The following is a 15,763-nucleotide window of genomic DNA, read 5'->3' as shown; positions in this document are numbered from 1 at the left end:
TCACGGGTGCTGGGGAAATATCTCTGCTCACCAGCATGTGTTTGCATGACATCCAGGAACTGGTGGAGTACCCTGGATGCAGATGCCTGCGAGACTCCCATGATGTCCCCAGCAGGTCTTTGGAAAGTACCTGTAGCTAGTATTCTTAAGACTACACATACCTTGGTTTCAACTGGGACGGGTTCCCTTCTGTTGGCTCTGGGTCTGAAGTGAGGCTGGCACAGCTTGATGAGTTGCTGATATATATCCCTGTCCATCCTGTAGCACTCTACTATCTCCAGATCATGTAGCCCCTGGTAGGTTACCCTGGGTCTGAACACTCTTCTCCTCCTCCTCCTCAGTCTGGGATGGTTGTCAGCATTATCCTCCTCACTGCTCTCATTCTCTAGCACCTACTGATGCATCAGAGTTACAGAAGCCCCTAACATTTTGTCAGTTAAAATTCCCCCGAGTGTGTCCACCAATGGTGCAGAGTTTGTGGGAAAAAACAGATGGAAAGGTGTTTGCATAGTTTATACTGGTGTGCTGCAGATGCTGCCTGTGTGATTGGCTGACTATGATACATTCCACCTGCCAGCTATATTATTTGTACTTGAGTGCCTTTATTCTGCTATTTCCCATTTTTTTTTCTTCCCATTTCCACCCCTTCTAAGCCCTGCAGTGCGCCACGCAAATCTGCTGCTAAGACATAAACACTTCTGCTATTTCCTGCATTTTTCACTCTGTTTAAGCCCCGTGATGCACTGTGCAAACTGTTTTAGCAAGTGTAAACATTGCTGAGCAGGAAAGGCCCTCCCCTGGATGTGAACACACTCCTCATTTCTTGACATAGCTGAACACAGCTAAGCAGCCTCAGACATACCCCCTTGCTTAGCTGTTCTTAGTTGAGCGCAAATAGGAGCTGCAGAGCTCCAATGTGCTTACACCAAGCATGACACACTCCCTTTTAATGTCAGCTACTACTCCTGCTTATACCACCGCATTATAGCTTCTACATGGTTAGATGCATGCAGACAACAATCTCCCATTTTGCTATTCAATAAGTTTAGCTCATTTGCATGCCCCACTGCCTTAGTCCCTTCTTACCACACTATTCTGGAGCCTATGTCCTTAGTGACCACTGTTATCTGTTATTGCTTTGGTTCTGCATGCTACCCGCTATGATGGCAATATTCATCTGTCACATAAAATTGTCTTTTTACTTTTTTTTTAATTTCTACATGATCTCATTTGCACTGATACTCTGCTTAAACGGCTGAAACTGGCCAAAAAAAAAAAAAAAACTTTGATTTTTATAATTTTGAAACAGTTTTCCATGCCAATGGCCATAGTTTTGGCAATTGGCATGCCTAATAGTCATAATACATGCTTTACGTTGAGCTTCATGCCCCCATTTTGATTTTTGCAGAAATGTACATGGTTAGTAACCAAATACATTTCTGCAGCAGACACTGCTCTGACACGGATGCCTGTCTCCTTACTAAATCGCTAATTCACCCCATTTGCATGGTTTTCACCAGCAAATGAGGTAATTAGCATTATTCAGTGGTGTCCATGTCAGAATAGTGCTGGGAGGCTCGAGCACGCCTCTGGCCTTGTTTACTGGATCACTCGGCAGCCATATTCCATGCAATAGCTGCTACATTATTCATACACAGAGTTTCGGTCCATGTAGGCTTTATTGAATCCCAGCCATTATGTATTGTTACTATTATGCAAGATGCACAGAATTTCCAGATAGAAGCTGTTCAGAAAGATTAAGAAAGAAATAAAAAGAAAGAAAAATACTTGCACAAGAAAAACTTTCAAAAGCTTTAAATGTAAATTTATGTGCATTTAATACAACAGATTTATGAAAAACATTATGTAGAAGAAGAAACTTTGGGCCGCATGAAAAAAGAAGTGACAGAGGAAGTGAGAAAATACAGAGAACAGAACCAGAGATTTTTGAGAGGATTAAAATAGAAACATGAACATAGGAAGGAAGGAAATCTTATACAGTGTAATAATTATGCAAAGGAGAAAGCCAAACTAATCAATACAAAAAAAAAACAAAAAACAGTTCCAAAGATATTTGAAGAAAAATACAGGCAAAGGCACCCAGGTATGGAAAATTACACAATACAAAAATAAGAAATCAAATGGGGAACATGGAACATGGAATTACTAAGGTAGAAGTTAAAAAAAAGAAACTGAAATTGTGGAATGTCTGCAAAGTTAAGGATTTAATGAAGAAAATGCAACTCAGGTAATGTCACAGTAAGATGGAACAATGAGTCTCCAAAATAAGGAGAAGCTGTTGGAGGGGGAGACATCTGAAGAAGAAATATGGACATGGGAAAGCAAAACTAATCAATATGGAAAAGCAGCACAAAGATATTTGAAGAGAAATACAGGCAAAGGCACGTGGATATGAAAACGTTCAGAATACAAAAAAATAAAAAAAACAAAGGGGAAGTTAGAAAAGTAGATTAGTAATGGAGAAGTTAAAAAAATAGAAACTGAGCTATGGATTAACAATGAAGTGAAGGATTTACAGACAGGTAATATCACAGCATGATGGAACAATGAGTCCCCAAACTAAGAAGAACCAGGTGGAATGGGAGGCATCAGACGACTTGCCACATGATGGTGTTCAGGAGCCTTCAGCAGGAGACTGGTACAAAAGTTTACATAGACTTCCATAACAAGGGCAGGATTAGGAAACAAGGGTAACTCTGACACAGACAATGTTGTGGAGTGATGGGCCAATCAGTTTCCATATGAAAGGGCAGGATGCATCTCAACAGAATATATCTCAGGAAGATGTTCATAAGTTCATAGGAGGTTACTAGGCTAAAGGCTTAAGGACCCTTACAAGCCTAGCCAATATAACCAATTTTACCCAATATATGGCCTCTAGGGGCAAGGTGATGGCATGGCTTTGTGCCAGTGCCTTGAGTATCTTACCGATTGCCCCTCTCCATAAAAGATATAGGCATTACCCTAGGACTGAATGTGTGATTCCCCATCCATCAATCCAAATTGCATTTGAAGAGGACCAGGGAAGGGCTTTGCTTAACATGAAAAAGAAGCCTATTACAAAGAAGGGGAAATCTCATCAAATCAGCATCTTTTGTTTTGGTTGCTGACTAAGATTAGATCTCTTCAGCCGGATGGAGTGCATAAATATTTGGGAACTGATGAAGTATTGGCAATAAAACACTAACAAATGTGAATAAAACTTATTAGGAGATATTTCGAAGATTAAAAATAATATAGTCTTCACATCTAGGAATAAAGTCCAAGCTATAAGCCAATTTGCTTTTCTTGTTGTGGCTTACAGTTTTGGTGTGAATGACTAGCCCCAAAAGGTATTGGATCAATTGGACAGTAAAAAAAAAATTCTTTTCACTTATCAAATGATATATAAAGATCAGTGCATACCAAAATTATAAATTCCTCAGTCTGAAGGAGGTATGGGCCTCCTCAAAACTAACTGCATGTATTGTTCTGCAGTCATGGGACTGCACACATATTAGCTGACCTAATCAGATCAAAACATAGTGAATATTTTAAAACATGAGGAGAAGAAGTCTAAGATGACCTCTCTGCTTAGTTTAGTGGAATCATTCTGGTGTGAAGAGGGAAAGGAAACCAAATTAGAAGTAGACAAAAATCAGACAGCAACTGATTGTGCCAAAAAAAAAGAATATAAGAAGAAGGATGAGATGAGAATAAAATAAATGCAGGAAAGCCATAAATATAGTGGCAGGTACAGAGATCTCCTGGAATAACCTCATGTTGATCAGGATTTGACCCAGGAATAGTTAAGGAGAGGTGAGCTGAATGAAAAGATGAAAGGTTAAGAATGGAAGCCCAGTGGTGGGCTACATACACATTGGTTTTCAGAGTCCATTAAACATGTAGGAGAAACAGACAGATGAAGGTTGTGTAAAAAAGAATTGGAAATAGATGCACTTCTTCTTGTTGGGTGTGATTCACTCATGTCTGAAGGCCTGTTAACCAGGGGTGGCTCATGCTATTGAACTGCAGGACTGCAGCCTCCCCCAGCTGTAAAAAAAACAAAACAAAAAAAAAAACAAAATAACTAAAAAAGAAAACAAAAAAAATTCCTGAACTCCACGCATGCATGCTGATGAATCTGGACTGGTTTAACAGCAGTCTGGATTAGGAAGAAGGCATCAGACTATAGAGATGCCCAGAAGTCTATACAGTTACTGACCACATAGACCTGAAGGGGACTGGTCTGCAATGTCTGCAGGCTCTCACAGGAACTGTATTCATCGTGGGGATTTTGTAACACAAGGCAGGAGACAGAGCCTGGACAGATCCCTCAGGTAAGCTTTCAGTGGGATCAGAGCTTTTTTTTTTCTCTTAAGCTTACAGAACAGAGCTTGTGCTTGCAGAATGGTCCAAAGCTTTTTTTAAACAGTCCTGAGCTTAAGCAGAGCATGTGTTTTTTTTTAATGTATTTACGAAACAAACGGAGCTTTCTTTAGTGTAGAGCTTACAGAATGGAGCTTTAGCTTTCTTCTTAAGCAGCAGACCATGTGTCTTTTTTAATGTATTTATGGAATGGAGCTTGCTTTCTTCTTGAGGTGTGTGCTTACAGAACTGTCAGAAGTTCAGGAAAGAGCTTGTGCTTACAGAAAAGTCCGGAGCTTTTTTAAACAGTCCGAATGTATTAACGGTTTCTTTCATTTTTTTAAGGAGCTTAGTGTTGAGCTTTAGCTTTCTTCTTAAGCAGCAGAGCTATTAATGTATTTACGGAAGTAGCTTTCTTCCTAAGCAGCAGAGTGTGAACTGTCAGAAGTTCAGGACAGAGCTTCGGTCCAGAGCTTTTTTAAATGGTCCTAATGTAGTAATGGTTTCTTTCCATTTATTTTTAAGGAGCTTAGTGTTCAGCTTTAAACCATTTATTTAAGGAGCTTAGTGTTGAGTTTTATTCTTAAGCAGCAGACTGTGTGTGAACTGTCAGAAGTTCAGAGTGTGTGTGAACTGTCAGAAGTTCAGAACAGATATACAGACTACTCCAGAGCTTGTTTTTAAGCTGTCCGAATGTAATGCAGAGGTATTACTATACTTACGGAAGTAATAGCTTTTGTTTTTAAGCTATCCAAAGGTGCAGAGGTATTACTGTATTTACCAAAGTAGAATGTAGTGCAGCAGTATTAATGTATTTACATCTGTCTAAATGTGCAGAGGTATTACAGAATTAGTAGCTTTCATTTTTAAGGTATGTGTGTGAATTAGTAGCTTTCATTTTTAAGGTGTGGATGTGAATTAGTAGCTTTTGTTTTTAAGGTGTGTGTGTGTGAATTAGTAGCTTTCATTTTAGTGTGCATGTAAAATATCCCAGATACATGGTGGTTAGAGAGACAGTAGTGGGAATAACACAGTCTCAAACCCTGTACCTTGAGTGCAGGTAGAAATAGCCTGAATTCCCTAAGCACCACCACTTCTGAAAGTTATTCAGATTTTTGCCTCATATTTTTATTCTGTTCCACATAAAATGTTAATTCACTAAATAATGACAAGCATTTGAATTTCAAATTTCATATTCTTCAGAAAGTACATGGTAATGCAAAACCTTTTATTTTAGCAATTTTCTAAGTTTATAAAATCAGTATTCAAAATTTTTCCTAATTTATGGGCCTGTATTCCCCCATTATTGGCTTTGTCCAGGTTTCTTGTGCTTAAAGGTTGAGAGCTATGGTGATTACTGAATTTCCTGAAAATGTTTAGGGGCTGTATTCCTCCATTATTGGCTTTATCCAGGTGTTTTGTGCTAAGAGGTTGAGAGCTATGGTGAGAACTGATTTCACTAAATGATAGCCATTTAAGTTTCAGTCTGTATTAGCTTCACAATGCAGTTGATTTGGCATAGTGGTATGTTTCTCTGACTGTAGTGCAGAGGGTCCTAGGTTCAAGACTTGGCAGTGAAATGCATGGTGGTAATGCAACATTTTATTCTAGCAATGTTCCAAAATTATACAAGCAATGTTTAAAATGTGTCCCTGTTTTTTTGGGATTTTTGCCACCCCCCCTCAATAATTTTCGTCTTTTTCCAGATTTATTGTGCTGCAAAGATGAGAGAGACAGTTGAGTGTCAAGTGGATTTTACAAAGAGCTGATAGCTTCAGGAGAAGAGATGTTTAGTGTTGCTTATGCTGAGTAGGCTTGCATTGTTAATAGTACAACAGGTAGTGTACTTGCTTTTGATGCAGAAGGCTGTAGGTTCTACTCCCACAGTATGTAGAAGCATTACTGATACTGTATTTTGTTGTGTTTTTAAAGGGTGTGGATTCTGTAGTCCTGGGAATGTCCTCATTGGCAGAGATACCTAGTAACTATGAACCTGTTATCTGTTTGCCATCCATTCCCTATAGCAATATTACTAGCTTATCATTTTTTAATTTAATATATGCAATTTATTCCTTTAGGGCAATAGATACTTTATTTGTAGATGAAACAATGAAATATAGAGTTGTTTGCTAGCAGCAACCTCTTCATTAGTTACAGATCTCTTTAATGTGAAATTATTTAGATGACTTTTACTTCTGCAGAGATTGTGCATATTTACTGATACTGGTGAATATTTACCGATACTGGTGAATTGTAGAAGCTTGAGTAGACTTTTATGATGGAAATGTTCTTAATTGGGCAGTTTTGCCATTATTGGTGCATGTATTTTGTTTCATTTTTTTATTGGAAAATGTTCAAAACAATAACTTCAAAATGTCCTCTAACAACTGTACTGTATTATGAATATCATTTAATACAATCAGGAATGTGTATCAAAGAACACATGTATGTTTTGTGTGCAAGGGGCCTATGATTTAAAAACAGCCCAAAGTTAATCTTTATCTGCCACTGGCCAGATGTATTTTCTTTGAATGTGGGCTTCAATGCTGTTTAAATGAATGTGAGTTTCAAGGGCAGAGAAGTTTTAATGTTAAGTCTATTTTCATTGTGAGAGTGCATTGCTTCGTTTAGCAGATGCTTGTCAGTGTTTGTGCTGTAAAATGTAAAATAAAACTTTTAAATGAAATCCAAATCATCGTAGAAGTAAAGCAGCATACACATTAGTGTTTATGGTAAATGGGGCGAAATAGCCATGTAATGGGATGTTGGAATAGCTGCAAGGGGGAGGCCCCATTTGACCATGATTTTGTGAGGGGGGGGGCAAACTCAGATAGCCCCAGCTGAACTATACCTCTCAACTGTCCAGATTTTTGCAGAATGAATAGATTTTTTCTTCTTATATTGGGTTTATTCCTCATAAAATTTGTGGTTTTGTAGCAAATCATTTAGGAATGAAGTCGCTAAATAATGACAGCCATTGAGTTTCAGACTTCATATTCTTCAGAAAAATGCATGCTAAAGCAAGACCTGTTATTCTATCAGCTGTCTAAGTTTATCCAACAGCAATTTTTAGTACTGTTTGTATGTTCCCCAATATATTTGGCCTTGTCCAGATTTCCTGCATTAAGAGGTTGAGAGGTACCTGCAAATAAATCTCTTTATAGAATTAGATATATCCAAACCTCTCAGCTGTACCCGATTTTTGGCTCAAAATGTTGCTCTCCCTCTAATAAATCCCTCTGCAAAATAGCAATTTTGGAAGAAAATGTAGAGGATTTACAATTAATAAATAATTATATTGATCAGAGTTGTAGATTACTTTTATTTCAGAAATGCATGTATATTCTCTATTTTGTCAGCTGCTCAAGTTAACAGTACTAATATTAAAAAGTGTCCCTTCCTTGACAGGTTCCTAGCTGTATTGTGTGAGTATTTTATATTTTTGCATCACGTTTTGTCCGTTTTTCATAAAATTGTGGTTTTCTGGCACATTAGTGGCAAATTATTAAAGATTGAATTTAGAAAATAATGAGACATCTGAGTTTCAGATTTCATATCCTTCAGAAAATTCATACTAATGCAAGACCTACTATTATCTTTCTAAGCTTATAAGAGCAATATTTAAAAATTGTCCTTATTTTGGGTCTTTGTCCCACTTCTATTTATGGCTTTGTCCAGATTTCTTACTCTGAGGTTGAAAGGTGTGACAAATATGTTAGGGCCATCACCGTCAGCCAGAGACATTTCAAATGTTGGCATACTTGTTGCACCCCACTCCCCCATGTAGTGACTCTGGATGTGTCCAAGCAAGGCAAGGAGCAGTTATGCAGTGTAAGTGTGCAGAGTATCCCCCTATCCATACCGTTGATGTATACTTCTTATTATTCAGGAAATGCATGATGTTGCAGTGCCTCCTGCTCTATGTTTAAGTACCAATGCTTTAATGACCATCAGGTAAGCTTGTCTGAGATTGTAAGATGCAAATAGGCTTTAATAAACATACTGTTAAAGAATTACCAACATTGAAAGCCTTTTTGTTGTTGCCATGCAGGGAATATTTTACTTAACTAGATAACATATAAGCCTTAGGTATTGAAATGCATATGACAGCATTTGTAATAAAGGACAGGATTACAGTATTTTCAGAACCTCATTACATTTGTTGGAGACTTGCAGTCATCTTTGCAAGCTTTACCCGTAAACTAAACAGAATGCCAATGTATCATGTGTGGTCCATACCCTGTGCAGTAATCTTTTAAGCAATTTATCTTGAGCTTCTTTCTTTTTTGCTGTTCATTTTTTACTTTGGTCATGTTTTCCCCATGAAACAAGTAGATAGTTGTTGTCAGGCAGCAGGTCTTTTCTGGATAAGAAACATTTTTACAAGTGGGGGTATCACAGAGATTGCTACTTTCAGCAAGTTACTTTGTACTTTTATAAAGCTGAATATAAATTATAATTTATAAATTATAATTAGAACTGTAGTGCAAGGCAAAGTGGTTTGAGCTGAGTGCTGCTTGTTTTTTATACTTTAATTTGACTGGCATTCCAGTAATGTATTTAAAAAGTAATTTAGTTTTTCTTGCCTCACAACCTTTTTGTTTCCATCTAGATATTAAGTCGGCTGTCATGTAGCCAATGCATTGAAATATTTTTTTTCTTCTGCACTTCATTTTGTCTTCATTGGACTCTCATAATGATGGTTTGGCACCCAGGGCAGTGTATTTAATTAAGTCCCAGTTTTTGTGTTTTTGAGCATAGCTCCACCCCTTTCTAGTTGACCACACTCCTTCCCATTAGCCATACCCATTCGGCTGTCTCCTGCAGCCCCCCTTTGATTTGACATCACCAGCCGTCACTGCTGTAAACTAAATGGCACAATAATGTGGCAAGACTGTTGCAATGGGGATTCTGCAAACACTATAAGATAGAAGTAGCTGAGAATCATTGGAAACATGAACCAGAAAGCATTACGGGGAATGATGAAGTGCATATTACATGTGATTACCCACTACCAACACTTCAAAAAACAGATGTATGAAAACCAGATATAGTAGTCCATGATAGAAAGAACAAAAGTAGCATTGATTACTGAAATTGTTACTGGCAGTGTTTACAGTGTCTTATGGACAGAGAGACACAAAATCTTAAAATATCAGGGATTTTAGGCAGAAATGAGAGCAATGTGGAAGAAAGATAACCAGAAAGTTCCAGTAGTAGTAGGAGCGATGGGTCTAATAAAAAATAATCTGCAGTTGTATTTAGATATGCTACCGATAAATGCAACTCCATATGAATTGCAGAAAGAGTCGGATGTCCTTACATTCACTGCTGCAGTATTCAAAACATATTAGCTCCCCTTCAGCAGAATCCCAATGTCTGTCCAGTCTACTAAAGACTCCTGTTATTTTAGAGGTACGCCAAACATCATCAAATGCTCCCTGCATAACGTAGGGCATAAAGGTGACATTCAGGCTTACCAAAAACAGAACTTCTTTGCTGCCAGTCTGAATGTATCTTTTACACCATCAATCTGTTTATCTCCATCCATTTTCTGCCAGTTGAATGTATTTTCATTCTCCAGTGACTAACTATGCCTGCTTAATGTACTTGCAAGATAAGTGCCCCATTGGGGATTCTATTTTTTTCTTATTTTTGTGTTCCTTGTGATTAATGTCATCCAGGAAGGGTACATGCCAGTGTGGGAGACAGATTCTCTATAGAGACCATCACGATAAGTATCTTTTTTTGCCTAGGTGCCTCTCATGACCATGCGTTTCATTTTACTTGTCAGGTATTTGTCCTGAAAGCCCTTCACAGTAGACTTTCTTCCCTTCCCTTGTATTTTGAGAACCAGTGTCTTAAGCTACTCACTAAAAATACAATGGAAGGAATCTCCACCCCCCCCAGGGTTAGCCATTTGGGAGGAAGAAGGTGAAAAAGGTATGACCCAAATCTTCCACTGCCCAGTCTCTGCCAGGTGTTTCTCCATTATGAGCCTGGAGGCTTGCCCGGCTGTGCTGTTGGATTTCTCTGCCACGACCATGTTGGAGGCCTGTGAGGATCCGTCTGACAGCGCATTCAAAGAGGCTTTGCAAGTGTCTGTCTTAGACATTCAAAAGGAACCATGGCTAATTTTTTCCAAGGGACCTAGGGGAGTTCCTCAGATTTTGGTTGGGGAAGATGTTTTATGCTATGGTTCCTGACTGTCTTCCTGGTTCTGAGTCTTATTAGGATGTTCCCTTAAAAAAGAAACAAAAAATAAATGCATTTCTACTGCTTCTAGGGATCCTCAAAGTGAGTGGCAGGCTTTTACTCAAGGGTTATTTTCTGCCTTAATGTCCTCAAAGCCCCCTCATGGGGTTTCAGTTCCTGCTCCTCCTTGGTCCATTACTTTTCTTAAAAGACCTAGAGACCAGGATTCTTCTAAGGATGAGTCAGATTCTGTTGACAAATCCCTAACTTATTCTACTCAAATTCCTTCTCCTTTGGACTATGGGTCAGAGGAGGAGGAATCTATTAATCCTGATGTTCCTTTTGAGGAAATTTCCTTTGGGAACACAATCTCTAGGATGATGGATTTTTTCCAGTGAGATTGTGCTCAGATCTCTGATATACATAAGAGGTACTATGAATTGCTGCATTTGGAATCTCCTAAACCTGCGGCTATTCCTCCTGTTTTGGCAGCTTTACTGGATGCTTTTTCCAATGCGTCTCATGCAGCTGATTCTCTGCCCCGCTCCCAAGAAGCCTGACAGGTTTTATAGGGTTCCTGAGGATTTTTTTCATATAAATGTCCTGCTGCTGACCCCTTGGTAGTGTCTGTAGCCTCTGATAAGCCATCTCAATTACTTCCTTCACCCAAGTTATTGCCTTCTGACAAGAACAGCATAACTATGGACATGCTAGATAAAAAATTTACACTTCTGCTACCCTAGCTTTTAGGGCTATTAATTATCAGACCCATATGTCTAGGTATGTGGTGGTTCTTCTTTCTCAGGCCTGTCAATGTATTTCTGATTTTCCAGACTCTGAGGGTAAAATTTCTGTTCTTTCCTTGTTAGGGACTTCCTCTCAAGTCTTTTATCATTCTACTAAATGTAGTTATGATGCGGCAGATGTCTTTTCTAGGGCTGCTGTTTTTGGTTCAGTTATGAGGAGGTATTCTTGGCTTTGGCTTCAACCTCTACCTAATGATATTAATGCTAAGTTGACGGATGCTCCTCTGGATTCTAAAATTTTGTTTGGGGAGTGGCTGCTGGTTTGTTTAAGTCCCTTCAAGATACAGGCAAGGCCTTATAGAAACTTAAACATGTTTTTGTTTCTCCTGTGCCTAAACTTCAGAGAAACTACCACACTAAGACTGTCTTTATTCATAGGCAGTCTCATCCTTCTACTAAAAGTAAGAAGAGTGGCAAATGGGCTCCTCCTGCTAAGGCTACTCAGTTTTCAGGGACTCCGAAGCCTTCCTTTCTGGACAAACCAAGTGATGTGTGACTACCCACCTGTTTCTAGCCACATTCTTCTTTCTCTTTGCCTTTCTCTTTCTCTTCTGATTTGGCTTCAGATCACTCAGGATTCCTGGGTTCTGTCGAGCATTCATCAAGGGTACTTCATGGTGTGGAAATCCCGTCCTTCTTTTATGGGCATTCCTCAACCTCCTCAAGAACAACTTCCCTTTTTACCAGAGGATCTTCAAGATCTCTTGTCTCAGGGTACTATTCAAGAGGTGCCTGTGTCCCAAAGGGGGGAAAGGGTCCTACTCCAGACTGTTTGTAGTGACCAGAAAAGAGGGTAGTTGGAGACCTATTCTAGACCTCTCTCGTCTAAACACTTTTCTAAAGGTGCCTTCCCTTCGGATGTTGTCCCTTCAGTTTCTGTTTCCTGTCTTGCTCCCTCAGGCCTATATGGTCTTCCTGGATCTCAAGGATACTTATCTTCATATTCCAATCCATCCTCTTTTAAGGAAGTTTTTACATTTTTCTGTTGATTCCTGGCATTTTCAGTTCTCTGCTTTGCCCTTTCTACTGCCCCAAGGCTGGTCACCAAATGCCTTGCTATTGTGATTGCTTTTTGCAGACTTCAAGGGATTCACATATTTCCTTATTTGTATGATCTGTTGATTCAGGCATCCACTCCAGAGACCCTTTTGCAAAATCTTCATTTTGCTGTCTCCCTTCTTCAGACCCTGGGGTGCATTATAAATTTCAGAATGTCTTCTCTGGCTCCTTCTCAAGATCATATTTTTCTGGTTTGCATGATTCAGACAGTGCCAATGCTTACATCCCTGCCCCCTCCAAAGGCCTTAACTCTCATTTCTTTCTGTCACACTCTTCTTCCTCTGTATTCCTTTACCACCAGGGAGTTTCTGAGAGGTCTGGGTTTCATGTCATCCACTATTCCAGTGCCTCTGGCCAAACTTCACATGAGAAAGTTTTAGTGGTTTCTGAAGTCAGTGTGGCTTCACCATGCTCATGTCACATGAGGAAGTTTCAGTGGTTTTTGAAGTCAGTGTGGCTTCACCATGCTCATTCTCTAGAACTTGTAGTTCTGCTTCTTCGTTGTCTTAGACAAGAACTTCACTGATGGATTCAACAGTTGTCTCTGAATTCAGGGATCCCTTTTCACCCCATCTTTCCTCTCAGGAATTGTTCACAGATGATTCAGACTTGGGATGGGGCAAATTTGGCTCTCTAAAGGTATAGGGGGTGTAGTGACCTCGTCGGCAAAAGAAGCACATCAATGTCAGAGATGACAGCTCTTCAGGACTTTTAGTCTCTTCTTTCTCCTGGACCTCTAAAGATTTTCACAGACAATGCCACAGTGATGTGGTATATCAACAAGCAGGGAGGAATGAGATTTTATCTTCTTTGCTGGTTGCAATGCACTTCTGGTATGGGATCCTGCTGTCAAGTGCCAAGTGAATCTTCAGGAAGTTTATATCCCTTCAGGTCAGAACATTGTAGCAGACACTCTGAGCAGGTCCTTAACTCAGTCCCATGAATGGATGCTTCACAGGGATATGTTTCTGGGCATTATCCACCAGTGGGGTACTCCTCAAGTGGATCTTTTTGCCAACCTTCTGAACTATACAACTTCCTCTCTTTTGTGCCAGAGCCCCAGGTCCTCTGGTATGGAAGCTGGATGCCCTGTCATTCTCTTGGAAGGGAATGTTTCTTTATGCATTCCCTCTACTTCCTCTCCTTCTGAAGGTCCTGTTCAAAATTCAACAGAATGCTCCCAAAATCTTCCCAGTGACTCCCTTTTGGCCATGACAGCACAGGTTCCTTCTCCTTCTGCATCTAGCCAGGGATAATCATTACAAGTTGCCTCACAGGGTGGATCTACTCACACAAGACAAGGGATCTCTTATCCATCCCCAAGTGTCCACACTTCAACTGACACTGTGGGTGATAGGGTTTTTATCCCTCACAGACACCTTTTTCACTGAGGACATGTTATGAGTTCTGCAGGAGGCCAGGAAACCTATGACTAAGAAAAACTACTTATCCAAATGGAAGAGGTTTTCTTTTTGGTGTCTCTCTTGTAACCTGGACCCACTTACTGTGAATGCTCTTTTGGTTCTCTCTTATTTGTGTGAGTTGCTTAATGTTGGTTTGACTTATTCTTCTATCAAGGCCCACCTATCAGCTATCTCTGCTTGTCTGCCTTTTTTTCCTCCTTTAGCTGGTAGATTTGAGGTGAAACAGTTTTTTAAAGGTGTTCTTAATATTAGACCTCCGAGGAAGCCTGTTCCTCCTCCTTGGGATCTTAATTTTGTTTTGAAAAAAAGTTTACTCAGGCTCATTTTGCTTCCTTGCTGCTTCAGCTTCCTTGCAACATTGTTCCTAGAAGACTGTTCTTTTGTTAGCCCTTACTTCTGCCAGACAGGCATCTGAGTTGCAGGCCCTTATGGCTTGTCCCCCTTTTTTGTTCTTTCATGAGGACAGAGTGTCCTTGTGCACTGACCTTTCTTTTATGCCTAAGGTGGTTAATGAGCTGTCACTTAATCAGTCTATTAATCTCCCTACTTTTTTCCCCTCTCTGCAAACTGACAGTGAGAGGGTGCTGCATACTTTGGATGTGCATAGGCAACTTGGGGTTTATGTGGATATGACTCAGGCTATTAGAAAATCTGATCAGTTATTTGTTTCTTTTCATCCTAGATCTTCGGGACTTACTGCATCCAAGCAAGCTATTTCTTCTTGGATTTCTAAGGTTTCATGGCATGAGACATCCTTGTTCAATTAAGGCTCATTCTACTAGAGCTGTGGCTTTTTTCTGGTGCTTTTTACAAAGGTTTAGATACTAATTATATTCTTGAAGCAGCTACCTGGACTTCTGTGCATACCTTTACGAAGCACTACAAGTTGGATGGTATCTCTAGAGCTAGGGCTGGTTTTGCTAGTTCAGTTCTCCATGGCTTTTTAGGGGACTCCTCTGCCCCTTCCTCCTCTCAAGTTTCCTCTTGAGCTTTGGCACTCTCCCATATGCTTTGAATATTGCAGCAGTGAATGTAAGGACATAGTACATTTGTGTAAAATCTTACCATAACGATAGATGTCCTTGCCTTCATTGCTGCAGTGTTCGTTCTCTCCCTTCATCCCCCTAGTTATTTACCTTCCTGGATGTACACATTACCTCTTGGGTTCCTCAGATTGGTGTTCCTCCTGGAGCAATCAGTTCTGTTTTTGGTAGGCCTGAATGTCACCTTTATGTCCTACGTTAAGCAGGGAGCATTTGGTGTCATTCGGTGTACCTTTAAAATAACAGAAGTCTTTAGTAAACTGGCTGGATGTTGGGCTTCTGCAGTAGGGGAACCTATATGTTTTGAATACTGCAGCAATGAAGGCAAGGACATTGACTGTTATGGTAAGATTTTACACAACTGTACTTTCTGGGCACATTGTGGGTGCTGTAAAGAGCACTTTTGGCTAACATCAAAGATTGAAACAATACTAATTTCATGAACTTTAATTATATTCTGAGTTAGGAATGGGGTATATCCTTGTCATGGTACTAGAAACCCAAAAGATTTGTAAACATTCAATAGGAAACACTTAAACACTTTAGTATTCACATTGACTTATACTACTATGTTTTCATGCCTACTACTTGCATGTATCTGGTGCCAATTAAATATCTCTTTTTCACTCTGATTTTGCTTCTTCCTTTCTGAAGTTTTGGCTTGTCTGTACTGTTGCTTCCTTACACCTCATGCTGTTTCAATCTCTTGGGTCAAAGCAGCTCCACTCTAGCTCAAACACCAGTTTTCACTGTTCAAGCTGTATTTTGAGATCACTTGAGAAACATACTGAATTGTCATTTTTTTCTACATGCTGCACACTTTTCAGTTTTGACTGCACATAAGACTGCAGCTAACACTTGATCCTGA

This window comes from Protopterus annectens, chromosome 2.part0 (genome assembly GCF_019279795.1).
Source record: "Protopterus annectens isolate FY-2018-M chromosome 2.part0, PAN1.0, whole genome shotgun sequence".
In the NCBI taxonomy this organism is placed as follows: Eukaryota; Metazoa; Chordata; order Ceratodontiformes; family Protopteridae; genus Protopterus; species Protopterus annectens.
The sequence above is the reverse complement of the archived record's forward strand: the minus strand, read 5'-3'. Positions refer to the sequence as shown.